Below are 13,270 nucleotides of genomic sequence, written 5' to 3'. Positions count from 1 at the left end.
AGCTACGTATGAATGTGATCCAGATCTCGCTGCATGTAATCATGGGCAGCCTCATTCTCTGGGGAGTAAGAAGAGCGACAGAGGTCTAAGTATATGATGTCAAAAGAGCTCTCTCCCATGGAGCAAAACGTACACAGCTTTTTGATCTATTGTGTGCTCAAAGTTTTGGGGATAAGCAAGGAAGTAGAACTGAAGCCAAGATGAGATGAGCCGAGCAATTATTGAATGGTGGAGGTGACTTAAGTGGCAATATCCGCTACACCTGCTTTTGTTGCCCACATTGCTATTTTCACTGAAAAGTACTCTTCATATTTCCTACTCTCTGATCATTAAGTCATATAGGATGTCATTAGTTCCCTGAACATGATAAAGGCTTGCACCATGGTAGGCTTCTGCTGACATTTCGCACTGCTACCATGTAAAGACATTTAGCTGTCACACTGTGAACATTCTGTGGGTACTGGTGATAAGCATTTCCAGAGTATCACATTATACCTGTACATTGGTGTGCCATATAGGAATGCTGAGGCATAGTCCAAAAATATGTTTAGGACTGATATAAGAAGGGTTTCTCATGAAGGGTGGTAGATGTATGAAACAAGCTGCCGGAGGAGATAGTTGAGGCAGGTACTATAACGATGTTTAAGAAACATTTGGACAGGAACATGGATAGGATAGGTTTAGGGACATGTGGACCAAACACAGGCAGGTGGGACTAGTGTAGATTGACGATGTTGGTTGGCGTGGGCTAGTTGGGTTGAAATGCTTGTTTTCATGCTGTATGACTATGATTCACCTCATGTGCAGTGATTTCACCTCCGCTGTTCCCTGAGGAAGTGAATTCTCGTGGTTCACATATTTGAGACACAATTCCTCTTCATCTCTACCTTAATTCCACCAAGAGACTAAAGCCATACAGTGCCACAGCTGTGGTCCCACCATATTCTGTACAGTGTCAGAAAGATTGCCATGCTTTTATGCTCCATCCCCTTTGCAATAGAGACCAGTATTCCAGTTTCCTTCTTTGACAATTGCATCTGAATATTAACTTGCTCTGTTGTATGTACCGGAGCAGCCAGATATTCTACAATAGCATGCTGCAGTGCCTCTCCAATTGAAAATATTCAGCTTTTCATGAGCAACAACCAATCTGTTGGAGGGACTCAGTAGGTTGAGTAACATTTGTGGGGTGACAAGGAATTGTTAACATTTCTTAGTGTGATCTCACCAAGGCTTGATACACGTTTAGCATAACGTGCCTTCTTCTCAATTCTAGAATTCTAGAGAAAGAGCTAGTAGCTTCTTTCATGGCTTTGCTTTTCCATGGTGCAACCTTCAGTAACTGCTGTGGTTGTTATCCAAAATTTAACCTGAACCCACAGAGATTGGATCTCACTTTTCTTCCTATCAAAATGTACAATTGTCTGTATTGTGTTCCTAACAAGTTGCAATTTTATGCAATGCCCTTATTTACAATTTAAACCTACAATTCTTGTCAGGATTTGAAATCTTTTATGTGCCACATTATTTTTACACAATATATTTGCTGTTGGGGAGCAAAGTTGCTCTCTCATGTCACATTAGTTGAAAGTATGGTTCTTGATCTCCATCATTGTAATCACAATGCATAGTCAAGTCAAGTTTATTCATCACATACACATACGAGATGTGCAGTGAAATGAAAAGTGGCAATGCTTGCGGATTGTGCAAAAATACAAACTACAAAACAGAATGGAACAGAAACTCATATTCACATACTACATATTTGTGGGGGGAAAAAAAAACAGCAATTTTAAAAAGACACCATACAACACTAAAATGGTACAGTAAAGCTAGTCCCTGGTGAGACAGGAGTTTACAGTCCTAATGGCCTCTGGGAAGAAACTCCTTCTCATCCTCTCCATTTTCATAGCATGGCAACGGAGGAGTTTGCCTGACCGTAGCAGCTGGAGCAGTCCGTTGCTGGGGTGGAAGGGGTCTCCCATGATCTTGTTGGCTCTGGGGTTGCACCTTCTGATGTATAGTTCCTGCAGGGAGGCGAGTGTAGTTCCCATAGTGCGTTCGGCCAAACGCACTACTCTCTGCAGAGCCTTCTTGTCCTGGGCAGAGCAGTTCCCAAACCAAATCGTGATGTTTCTGGACAAGATGCTTTCTACAGCCGCTGAGTAGAGCACTGGAGCCTCAGAGGCACTCCGAATTTCCTCAATTGACTGAGGTGGTAAAGGCGCTGCCTTGCCTTACTCACCAGTGCTGCAGCGTGTGATGTCCATGTCAGATCCTCGGAAATGTGGACTCCCAGGTATTTAAAGCAGCTCACCCTATCCACAGGATCCCCATTTATCTTCAATGGTGTGTACGGCCACAGATGATGTGCCTTCCTAAAGTCCACGATCAGCTCCTTGTTTTTTTGATATTCAAGAGGAGACTGATGTCCTGACACCATAGTGCCAGATCAGCCACCTCCTCCCAGTAGGCCTTCTCTTCGTTATCGGAGATCGAGCCCAGCACCACAGTGTCATCAGGAAACTTGATTATAGAGTTGGAGCTGAACCTAGCCACACAGTCATGTGTGTACAGGAAGTACAGTAGGGGGCTGAGGACACAACCCTGGGGGGGATCCTGTGCTCAGGGTGAGGGACTTCAATGCATTTCCTCCCATCTTGACTACCTGGGGCCTGGCGGTGAGAAAGTCCAGGGCCCAGGCACACAGGGGGTGTTGAGCCCCAATTCCAGCAGCTTCTCGGCAAGTCTGATGGGGACTATCGTGTTGAAGGCTGAGCTGAAGTCCATGAACAGCATCCTCACATAGCCCCCCTTCTGGCTGGCAAGATGAGAGAGAGTGGTGTGCAGAACCTGGGAGACCGCATCATCAGACGGTATGCAAATTGCCACTCCTAGCTTTTAATAATTTGTTTCTATACAAATGGTGTGCAAAGATTTTCCACTGAGGATTGCATTTACTAAAATTCATCATTCTCAAACACCTCAGGGTATTCTCCTGCCACTACATTTTCCCAATGAAACTGTCCCAAGTATTTATTAAATATTTATGGTATTTTTTGTAATCTAATAGGTTTCTCAATTACCTTGTAGATTTCCAACTTGCAGATATTATTTCATAGCTTCCTCCGAATCATCCACTAGAGGGAGAATGAAAGTAGTGAAAATATCCCTTTCCAGGGTCAGACAAGTAATCCATTATCTGCAGCTCTGCACAACAACTGAGCTATATTACACAAGGATCAAATGAAGTACTCACTGTCTTTCTCTTTTGTTTAAAAAAGGCATATCAGTCTAATAATCATTACAAAAAATGGATAACTTAATTGAGCATTACAATTATATCATTAGTTTTAGTTAGTTTAGTTTATGGTTATGTGTACCAAAATACTGGGAGAAGCTTTGTTGCATGTTATCCAGTCAGCAGAAAGGCCGATATGTGATTACAATCAAGCCATCCAAATGCAGGATACAGGATAAGGGAATAACATTTAGTGCAAAATAAAGTCCAGTAAAGTCCAATAAAAGGTAATCCAAGGGTCTCCAATGAAATAAATGGCAGCTCAGGATTGTTCTCCATTTGGTAATAGGATGGTTCCGTTGCCTGATAACAGCTGGGCAAAACTGTCCCCAAATCTGGAAGTATTCGTTTTCATACTTCTGTCCCTCTTGCCTGATGGGAGAAGGGAGAAGAGAGAGTGTGTCCAGGGTGAGACTCAATCTTGATTATGCTGGCGGCCTTGCTGAGGGAACATGAAATGAGGCTAGAATCAATGGAAGGTAGTTTGGTTTTCGTGATGGTCTGGGCCTTCACAAAACAAATCTCAGAAGGCATGGTATGAAACTGCATGGATGCAAGTTCACCAAAGATAAAAACATCTAATTTATTAAAGGACTTGAGTTAGCTTACTCTCAAAAATCTGCACAAAAAAAATCTGGTTTGGCACAGGGATTCCTGAATAAACAATGGATGAAGGGAGTTAACAGCTCAGGAAAGTTTCAAGGTACTACCCGAATATGTACTAAATAACAAAATTATAGATAGAGTCATGAAGAGTGCTAGGTTAGGAGTGACAAAATAAAAATCCCACCTTCCAATGGCATTTTAAAAAAATAATTATGAATATGCATAAACAAAGTTAAAACTCACCGTTTTCAGCAATTATGAAACTTAGCTTTATTAAACATGATATCAAAGCCCCATAAATTAACTTAATGACCTCTATTTTCCCTTACATCAACTACAATCTTCTTCCTAAAATTGAAATCTCCTAACCACTGCAAAGCACAGGATTATGCAAGCAATCAAATTCATACATAATGATACTGGATTATGTCATGGATCAACTTTTTTTGTAAATCAGTAATATGGCATATTCACAAATCAGTAAAGCTTTAGTTTGTTCATTATGGGGCAGGATTTCACACTTTCCAAGCAGTAAAAGCCTGTTGAAGCTTAAAGTACCCATGTATTTTGGGAACACAATGATCCGTAAATGAGGGCACAGTTTTGTGCTGTGAATGCTGCAATATTATCATTTGACTTTCATTTTTTGGGGGTTAAATTAACCAGTAGAAGCTACATATAGTTACAGAGCTTGGAAACAGGCTCTTCAGTCCAACCTGTCTATGACCAATATGTCCCATCTACACTAGTCCCACCTGCTATGCTTGGCCCAGATCCCTCTATTTAACGGAAAGTGTTAACACTGTTTAAAACAGTAATGGCAATAAGAAAATATAACTATTAAAGCAGTAATGGCAATAAACAAGTTTAATAATTTTATTATATTTACCTAAACAATAGTATGTATCAAACATGTGACATGATGTAACTGTCCTGGCACACACTCTTTTTAAGTTCTCTATCAATACACATAATCATGCACTTCAACATAGCTATTACTCCGTGTTCTGTGCATTTTCATACCTGTCTTACCATATTTGTGAGAAAAGATGCATAAAACACGCCCTTCTCCATTCTTGCCTGAGACACAGAAAGGAACTGTAGTCAGTAGAAATGCAAGACAGGAAATTGGATGGGACACTTAAAAGCTTCATGAACTGTACAGAACGCCTACAATTCTACCACAGTATTAAATTCCTACATACAAAGCATATGCTGAAAAACAATTTAATGTGATTCACTGAGATGAAAACAAAGTTTTTCATTATGACAGCAGTAGCAGTGTATTGTACATTCCTCCTCCCTGTCTGGCAGTAATACCCCATGAAAAAGGCACTAGAAAGAGGTGGGAGCTTCCAGTTCACAGCATGCACAGACCCTCTCTAATCCTGAAAAGAGTCAGCTGTAATGCATCTACCTCAGAATCTTTGACAAGTTACAATAAAAACACAAACAACTTTTTCCACCCAGAGAGTTGTGAATTTGTGGAATTCTCTGCCACAGAAGGCAGTGGAGGCCAATTCACTGGATGAATTTAAAAGAGAATAGTAAGATTAAACGAGAACTTACCAGTTTGAAGTTTGATCTGTATTTTATGAGGAGGAACGTTGAGGGAATACGTGAAGAAGCCCGCGTACGACGCATGCGTGTCATCCTTCAAAGCAGCGGTGTGAGGTCACAGATACACTATAATGATCTAAAATAGTAAGATTATTAAAGAGATACCAGTTTAAGATAGGACCATACAAGGGTGGGAGCGGAGGGCACGTATTCCCTCAACGTTCCTCCTCATAAAATACAGATCAAACTTCAAACTGGTAAGTTCTCGTTTAATCTTACTATTTTACTTCGGAGTCACGTGAGTGACTACGTGAAGATTTCAAAGCTCTGTGACCTCATGCCGTGGAACGAGTCCATGCTTCACAACTGCCTTGGTAGTTTGGGAGAAATTGTTAATGATATTCAAAACATTCATACCAATTATTTAATGGAAATGATAAATAATATCTAATTAATTCAAATCATAACCCCGTATTCTTCATGGATAAATTATCATACAGAACTTAAAATGTTCCCCGAAAACGTTCCCATACTGCTAACTGGTTTGTTATAACATTTCTGAAAAAACGTTTTCTCCGACAACCATCCTGCAATCCTGAGGATTTGGTCCATGGATACATCAAGGCGTTTTGCTGCGGATGTAGCTGCAGCCCTGGTGGAGTGAGATTTAAATATGTTAGTGTCCACTCCCGCCTATCTTAACCCATATTTCAGCCACCGCGAAATGGTCTGAATTTACACTCTACGGTACGGTTTCTTATAGCTGATTAAACGCCATTTCCTTGCCTCTGATAGCCTTTGTCCTTTCACTGTATAACAAAACGTGCTTCACTATACAGAGGCGTTTGTCCTCCGGGTAGGCCATAAATTCTATGACCTGCCCCGCTGATCCTGGTCTATTATGTTTAATAACACGGTCCTGGATCACAAAAACCAAACTTCCTGCCGCCATAGTGAAGCCATCCAGTCTTACTTTTTTGCAATAACTGGACCCTTATGCTGTGACTATCGCCATCAGCATTACCATTTCTTAGTTAGTTTATCCAGATTTAATGCTGTAGCCCGGCGACCAATTCCTTAGCATAGTCAGGACCACACTTACCTCCCAGATTTGTTATATATTGTTTTGGGTGGCTTGGTGTTAAAATTGCCTCTTAAAAGTTTAACTACCAGAGGATGTGATCCCACAGACTGTCTTTCTGTTCCTTGCCACCAATAACTTGACAATGCACTTCTGGCACTATTCACAGTGCTGTAACTAAGTCCTTCATAGTGCAGGCTGGTGAGAAAACTCTAGCACCGCCGGAACATCCTTATTTCTGTGGTCCAGATAGTTATTATGGCAGTAATTAGTCCATTTTTTAATATGACCTAAATACTGTATTTGTGTAGACCTTCTTTGTGCTGCTGTGATCATGTCCACAGTTCTTTTTGATAGCCCCATGTACCGTAGCGAGTCTTTTCAGAGTCTAGAACCCAATAATTCAATATTTTCTATGGCATGGATAGCTATCCTGAGTTACTGGATGCACCAGTAACTTAGGACTATGTCTTAAAGTTATACATGGTTCCAGCACCATGTCCTGTACCACGGAAAACCCATGGTTGGGTAAGCCAATCAGGTACTAAGAAAATCCCAGATGCTGATTCCTGTTGAATTCCCTTAGTACCCGATTGATTAGGCAGAAAAAAGGAGGAAATGCATAAATGAACCATTTCCCCCAGTGCAGTGAAAATGCATCTGTAGCTTCTGCCCCAGGATCTGGTTCCAATGATACATACCTCGGTAACTGGTGATTTAAACCTGGATGCAAATCTAATACCCGGCCTTCCATACTTTACTGTGATTTCAGCAAATACCGTTCTATCCAACATCCATTCAGTACTTTCAATAAATTTTTGTGACCTGGTGTCTGCCACTAAATTAGTATCCCTGGTAGATACGTAGCCCATAACCAAATAGTCCTTTGGACACACCATTGCCAAATTGAGTTTGCCAATTCATCACAAGATGTTGATATATTTCCACCCATATGACTTATATATGCCACCACCGAGGTATTATCTATCTGCAATCTAACATGCTGCTATTTCATTCCTGAGCAATAAGATTTTAACCCATAAAATGCACTTAACATTTCTAAGTACTTTATACCCTTAGTGTTAAGTAGGTTAGCTTCTTGTATATTCCATCTCCCCCCAGAGCTCGAGATGGTATCAGTTGTACCCCAACCAATTGCACTGGCATCTGTTTGTAATAGCACAGACGGGTTGTCAATAACTATTTGGTTTGGAGCCATACTTAACATTGTGTTCCCACCATTGTAATTCTTTTATGTCTTAAATTGTTAGCTCCATTGGCCATCAAAAAAAAATGGCCTCAATTAACTTTGAGTGCTCTAATCCTTTTGTAACTCTGTGGCTTTTCCTATTAGTAAAGTCATTAACATATTAAATGTGTTAATAGTGTCAATTTTGACTTAATTGGATGGATAATGAATCCCAGCTGTTCAAACAATTGTTTTGTGGCAACCACTGCCTGACATGCCAATTCATAAATTATACCGACAATAAGTATTCATCCAACTATGTCATTACTCTATGATTTTGTTGTTGCAGCAATGCCAAAGCTGGTTTAAGAATTTTACCTCTGATGGGTATTGTATAGTAAGCATCTTTAAGATCAATACTTGCCATAAAGTAGCCTGCTGAAACTAACTCTTTAGCAGTGCTAAAAATATCCATTTTAAAATGAACATATTGCACAACATTGTGAAGTGTTGATAAATCAATAATAATACGGCGACCCCCATCTTTCTTATTTCTAATAAATATGTTTGAGACAAATTCCTGTTGTTCAGGTTTGGTTTGTTCAATTACCCCTTTAGTGAATAATCTTTGTAGTTCTATGTGGGCTTTAGCTTGTTCCCATTTAGTAAGCATGTATATTCTGTCCAGTGTATATTGTACTGGAAGATTTTGTTTGTGTAGAAACTCTATCAGATATCCCTTAATACTTCTAAGAATATATCTGTCCATAGTTATATTACACCATGCTTCCAAATGAAGTTGCAATGTCCCTCCAACTTCCGTGCTCCCTATTAATTCTGGAGCCCCAGATTCACCTACCTCCATGGTTATCGGTGGTAACTGAGTTATTTTCTTGGTTTCACTCGTGGTTGTGGAGGGCCTTGAGGTTGAGGTTTGGGTAGATGCTGAAGTAGAAGCTTTCGCATCTCCCACAGTGGTCGTCCCGGGCCAAATATTCACCATGTCACTGACGGCCGAACCTGCTGCAGCCACTCATACCGGTTCCCCAGCTCCACAAAAGTGGCCGCTGCTGGCTGCGCTATATCTTGCAGCTGCTCATCCTCACTCCGGTATCGGTAAGTATTATCCCGGAGGCTGTTTCGCCACATCACTTTCGCAGTGATGTCTTTATTAACACTGGCAGCCATCCTGGCCCAGTCAGATCTTCAATACCCTCCTCAGAGGCGTCTGACATTTCATGCAGCCCTTATGGGAAACTGCTGTGGGACTTATATTTTTTGCCCACTGTGGCTATCCTCCATATCCCGGAGCCTGCTTTAAAACAAATTAACGGCCCCCAGCCTCTGCTGGCTGCCTGCAATCTGCAGACTCTCCCCAGCCAGCTGCTGGTCCTATATATCCCAGCTGTGGACAGGTGTAGTAAAAAACAAAAAACTGGAGAAATTCGGGGGGTGGGGTAAGTTTGGCACAGCTATTCCCATAACGGGAATTCAGTCTGTTGCCTGTTTCCCCCCCCCCCCCCTCTATTCCAGCGCGTTCCAGCGGTCCCAACGCGTACTCAGTGCTTTCGGGCACTGACCGCTCCCCGCTATTTTTAGACCTGCGGAACCCCCGTCAGTTCCGCACCTTCCAGCCCCTCAGACCCATAAATTAGTCATGCACTCACCGACTAGTGGGGCTGTTACGGAGTTGTCAGGAAACTGCTCCAGCGACCGTTGTCCTGGCTCTAAAGTCGGGTCCGTTCCTGTTCAAAAGAAATTAACGGCCCCCGGCCGGTGCTGGCTGCCTGCAATTCTGCAGACTCTCCCCAGCCAGCTTCATCAGCCTTCTAGATAAAAAAAGGGTAAGTAAAGAAAACGAAGTTCCCTTACCTGTTGCAGGTTCAAGTCCTGCCGATTTGGAGGAACGTCCTTCCTCCAGCGATGACGAGTTCGAATGCGTGTAGCGATATGACACGCATGCGTCGTACGCGGGCTTCTTCACGTAGTCACTCACGTGACTCCGAAGTAAAATTAGATAGAGTTCTTGGGGCTAGCAGAATCAAGGGGTATGGGGAGAAGGCAGGCACAGGTTACTGATTATGGATGATCAGCTATGCTCACAATGAATGGCAGTGGCTGGCTCAAAGGGCCAAATGGCCTCCTCCTGCACCTATTTTCTATGTTTCCTTGCGCTATAACTCCAGGCTAAGCACTCAACTAAGAAAACTAAGCCCAAAACCAAAGTATTAACTAAATACACCAACTTACAATAAATGACTCCATATGCAAAAAACAAAACAAAAAAACAAAACAGTTACCGACATATTAATTTTCTTTAAAAAAAAGTTACCCTGTATGTGCAAGTACATCATTGGAGTTATCGTGGGCACCTCCCTTAATTGGTGTTTTGTTGAGTTAGGGCCACGACACCTCAGGCAGCCTCAATAGTTGGTTCTAGCGTCCCAAAACCTGCTCTTACCACCTTCTTCTCCTTCTTCTTCTTCTATGTAGTGTTTTTTGGCGGTTGGCAAACAACTTTTTTGGTGCATTACCGCCACCAACTGGCATGGAGTGTGGATCAAACAACACCATTACATATACTAATAAGCTATCCTTCTGAACAAATTGGTTACCCTAAGAAAAAGCAACAGGATTTGATAGCACTTATATGAACTCCCTTGCAAAATATCTATCAAATCAAATTGTACTCTTTCTTTTCTGAACTGCTCACTCATCCGTCCTCTCTCCTCCTCATACCTCTCACAATGTACAATGACTTGCTCTATTGTCTCTTCTTGCCCACAGTATTCACATCTGCCTGTATTATGCTTGCCTATTATAAAAAGTGTACTGTTCAGACCAGAATGTCCAAATCTAATTCTTAAAATTACTGTCTCCTCTTTTCTGTTTTTTCCTGCACATCTCATTTCTCCCACTTTCCTCTGGACTCTGTAGAACCACCGTCCTTTCCGCTCTTCCTCCCACTGCTTTTGCCATCCTTTTCTTAATAATGTCTTTGATTTCAGTTTTACCTATGTTAATACTTAAATCAATCTTACTTCTTTTTGTTACCTCTTTTGCTATCTTATCTGCCATTTTGTTTCCTCTAATGCCAATGTGTGCTGGTACCCATAAAAATATGACTGTAAGCCCCATCATTTGAATTCTGAATAGTGTTTGTTGTATTTCAATCAAAATGTCTGATCTACTATCTGAATGGCTGTGCTGTAAACTCTTTATTGCTAAACTTGAATCTGAACACATAACTGTTCCTAAAGGCCTAATATCCTCGACCCACTGTACCGCTAACAATATTGCAATCATTTCACCTGTGTATACTGAGACTTCATTATTGATCCTCTTCCCTACTTTGATGTGAAATTCTGGTACAATAAATGCTACTCCTACTTTATCTACTGAATCTTTTGATGCATCTGTATAAATTTGGACAAAACTGTAGTATCTGTCAATGTATTCCTGTATGATGACTGAATTATACATATGTTGTTTATCCCTGTTTTCCTGTTCTAATATTGTAAAGTCTACTGTTGCATCTGGAAGTATCCAAGGTGGAATTGAAGGTAATGGAACCGTTGGAACCACATTTAATTGTGCTATGCTGATTTGTAAAGCTCTCTGGGTCACTGTCCATCCAAAACGTTTTGTTTCCCTTCTCTCCTTTTCCCAGCATGGTTTGACAGTAACTTGTGCTGGGTGTTCTTGACTGTGGCCCTGTAGGTTAATCCAGTAATTCAATGAAAGCTGTATCCTTCTCATCTCTAGAGGCATCTCCCCCATTTCAACCTGTAATGCTGCTGTTGGAGTTGTTTTTATTGCACCTGTACATATTCTCAATGCCCGATATTGAATGTTGTCTATTTTCTTAAGAGAAGTACTTGATGCGGACCCATACACCACACAACCATAATCTAACACAGATCTAATTAACCCAGTGTATATAGCCTTCAAAGCTGTTCTATCTGCCCCCCAATCACATCCAACTAAACACCTCATTACATTAAGTATCTTCTTACATTTGTCCACTACTTTCTGAATATGAACCATCGATGTAATCCTATCATCAAACCATAAACCTAAAAATTTATAGTATTTTACTCTCTCCAATTCCTGTTATATAATTTTAGTTTTACCTCTACCAATTTGTCTTTTCCACAGAAAATTTGAATCCCCATTTATATGACCACTCTTGTACCTTTATTATAGCCCTCTGTAGTTTCTGCACAATAAACTTCACATTTTTCCCCCTTTTCCAGATTGCCCCATCATCCGCAAACAGTGAAACTCCCATTTCATTTACAATTTCTTCATATACATCATTTATCATTACTAAAAATAGTAAAGGACTTATTATGCTCCCTTGAGGTGTTCTGCAGAAGGACTTTAGCCAGAGGGTGGTAAATCAAGGACCAGAGGATATAGGTTCAAGGTGAAATAGATCAGCCATGATTGAATGGCAAAATAGATTTGATGGGCCAAATGGCCAAATTCTGCTCCTATCACTTATGAACTTATGACTTGATGCACAGAATGGCCTAATTCTGCTCCTGTAATGTATGATTTTTTATTGCCTATCTTAACCTCATTCCTATCATGTTGCTTTCTTACAGTTTTAGTACATACCAAAGACTTGCAGGTTAATAGGCCTCTGTAAAATTGCCCCTAATGTGTAGGGATTGGATACAAATGTGTGATAACATAGAACTAGTGTGAATGGGTGACCAATGGTTGACAGGCCGTTGACGAGCGGGATTTTCGGACACTGCAAGCCAGCGAGGATGGCAAAAAGCAGCGGGGGAGCAGGCGATCTTTGGCTTCGGCCAGCGTGACAGTCGGGCCAGGGGGGGTAGTGGAGGAAGTAAAATCGCTAGCGAAATGGGAGAAATGTCGGTCGCCAGCGAAATGGGAAAAATGTTGGCGTTTTTGGAGCGGACAGCAACAGCCGTTATGGTCATTGGCCAGCAGGAGGCGAAAAAATGAGTGAGTGGGGAGGTGGGGGGAAGGGGGGAAGGATTTTATTAAAAATATGGACAGAAAAATTACTACATTTAATGAGGAGTGGATGAGCAAATGTAAAAGTGAAATGGCTAGCGAAATGGTAAAAATCTCGGCATGATAACGTCTGGTTTTGGCGGAGTAACGAATCAAAGGCCAAAAAAATCTCACACACACACACACACACACACACACACACTGTTAAAAGTATATAGATATTACTCATATGTCCTGCTCCTTTGAACACACTGATTATTAGCATAGCTCATGCTGCTAATAATTCGGAGGAGAGTACTCCCATATGTGTAGGAAATCAGTCCTAGTCATCCCTCCTAGAAAGTTTCAAAACTTTGCCCTAAAACTTTGCCCTAAAACTTCCTTATCTCATAATATAATCAGAACAATTTGATTGAGGAGCCACACCACTATCTCTGCTGGCCCACACACACTATGATCATAACAATTTTATCTTTTTTGTCTGTTTGAGCACTGGTCAGTCAAAAACAAGAATCTGTATCAGCACAGCAACTTTGATTGA

The sequence above is a fragment of the Leucoraja erinacea genome, chromosome 31 (genome assembly GCF_028641065.1).
Source record: "Leucoraja erinacea ecotype New England chromosome 31, Leri_hhj_1, whole genome shotgun sequence".
Lineage (NCBI taxonomy): Eukaryota > Metazoa > Chordata > Chondrichthyes > Rajiformes > Rajidae > Leucoraja > Leucoraja erinaceus.
The sequence above is the reverse complement of the archived record's forward strand: the minus strand, read 5'-3'. Positions refer to the sequence as shown.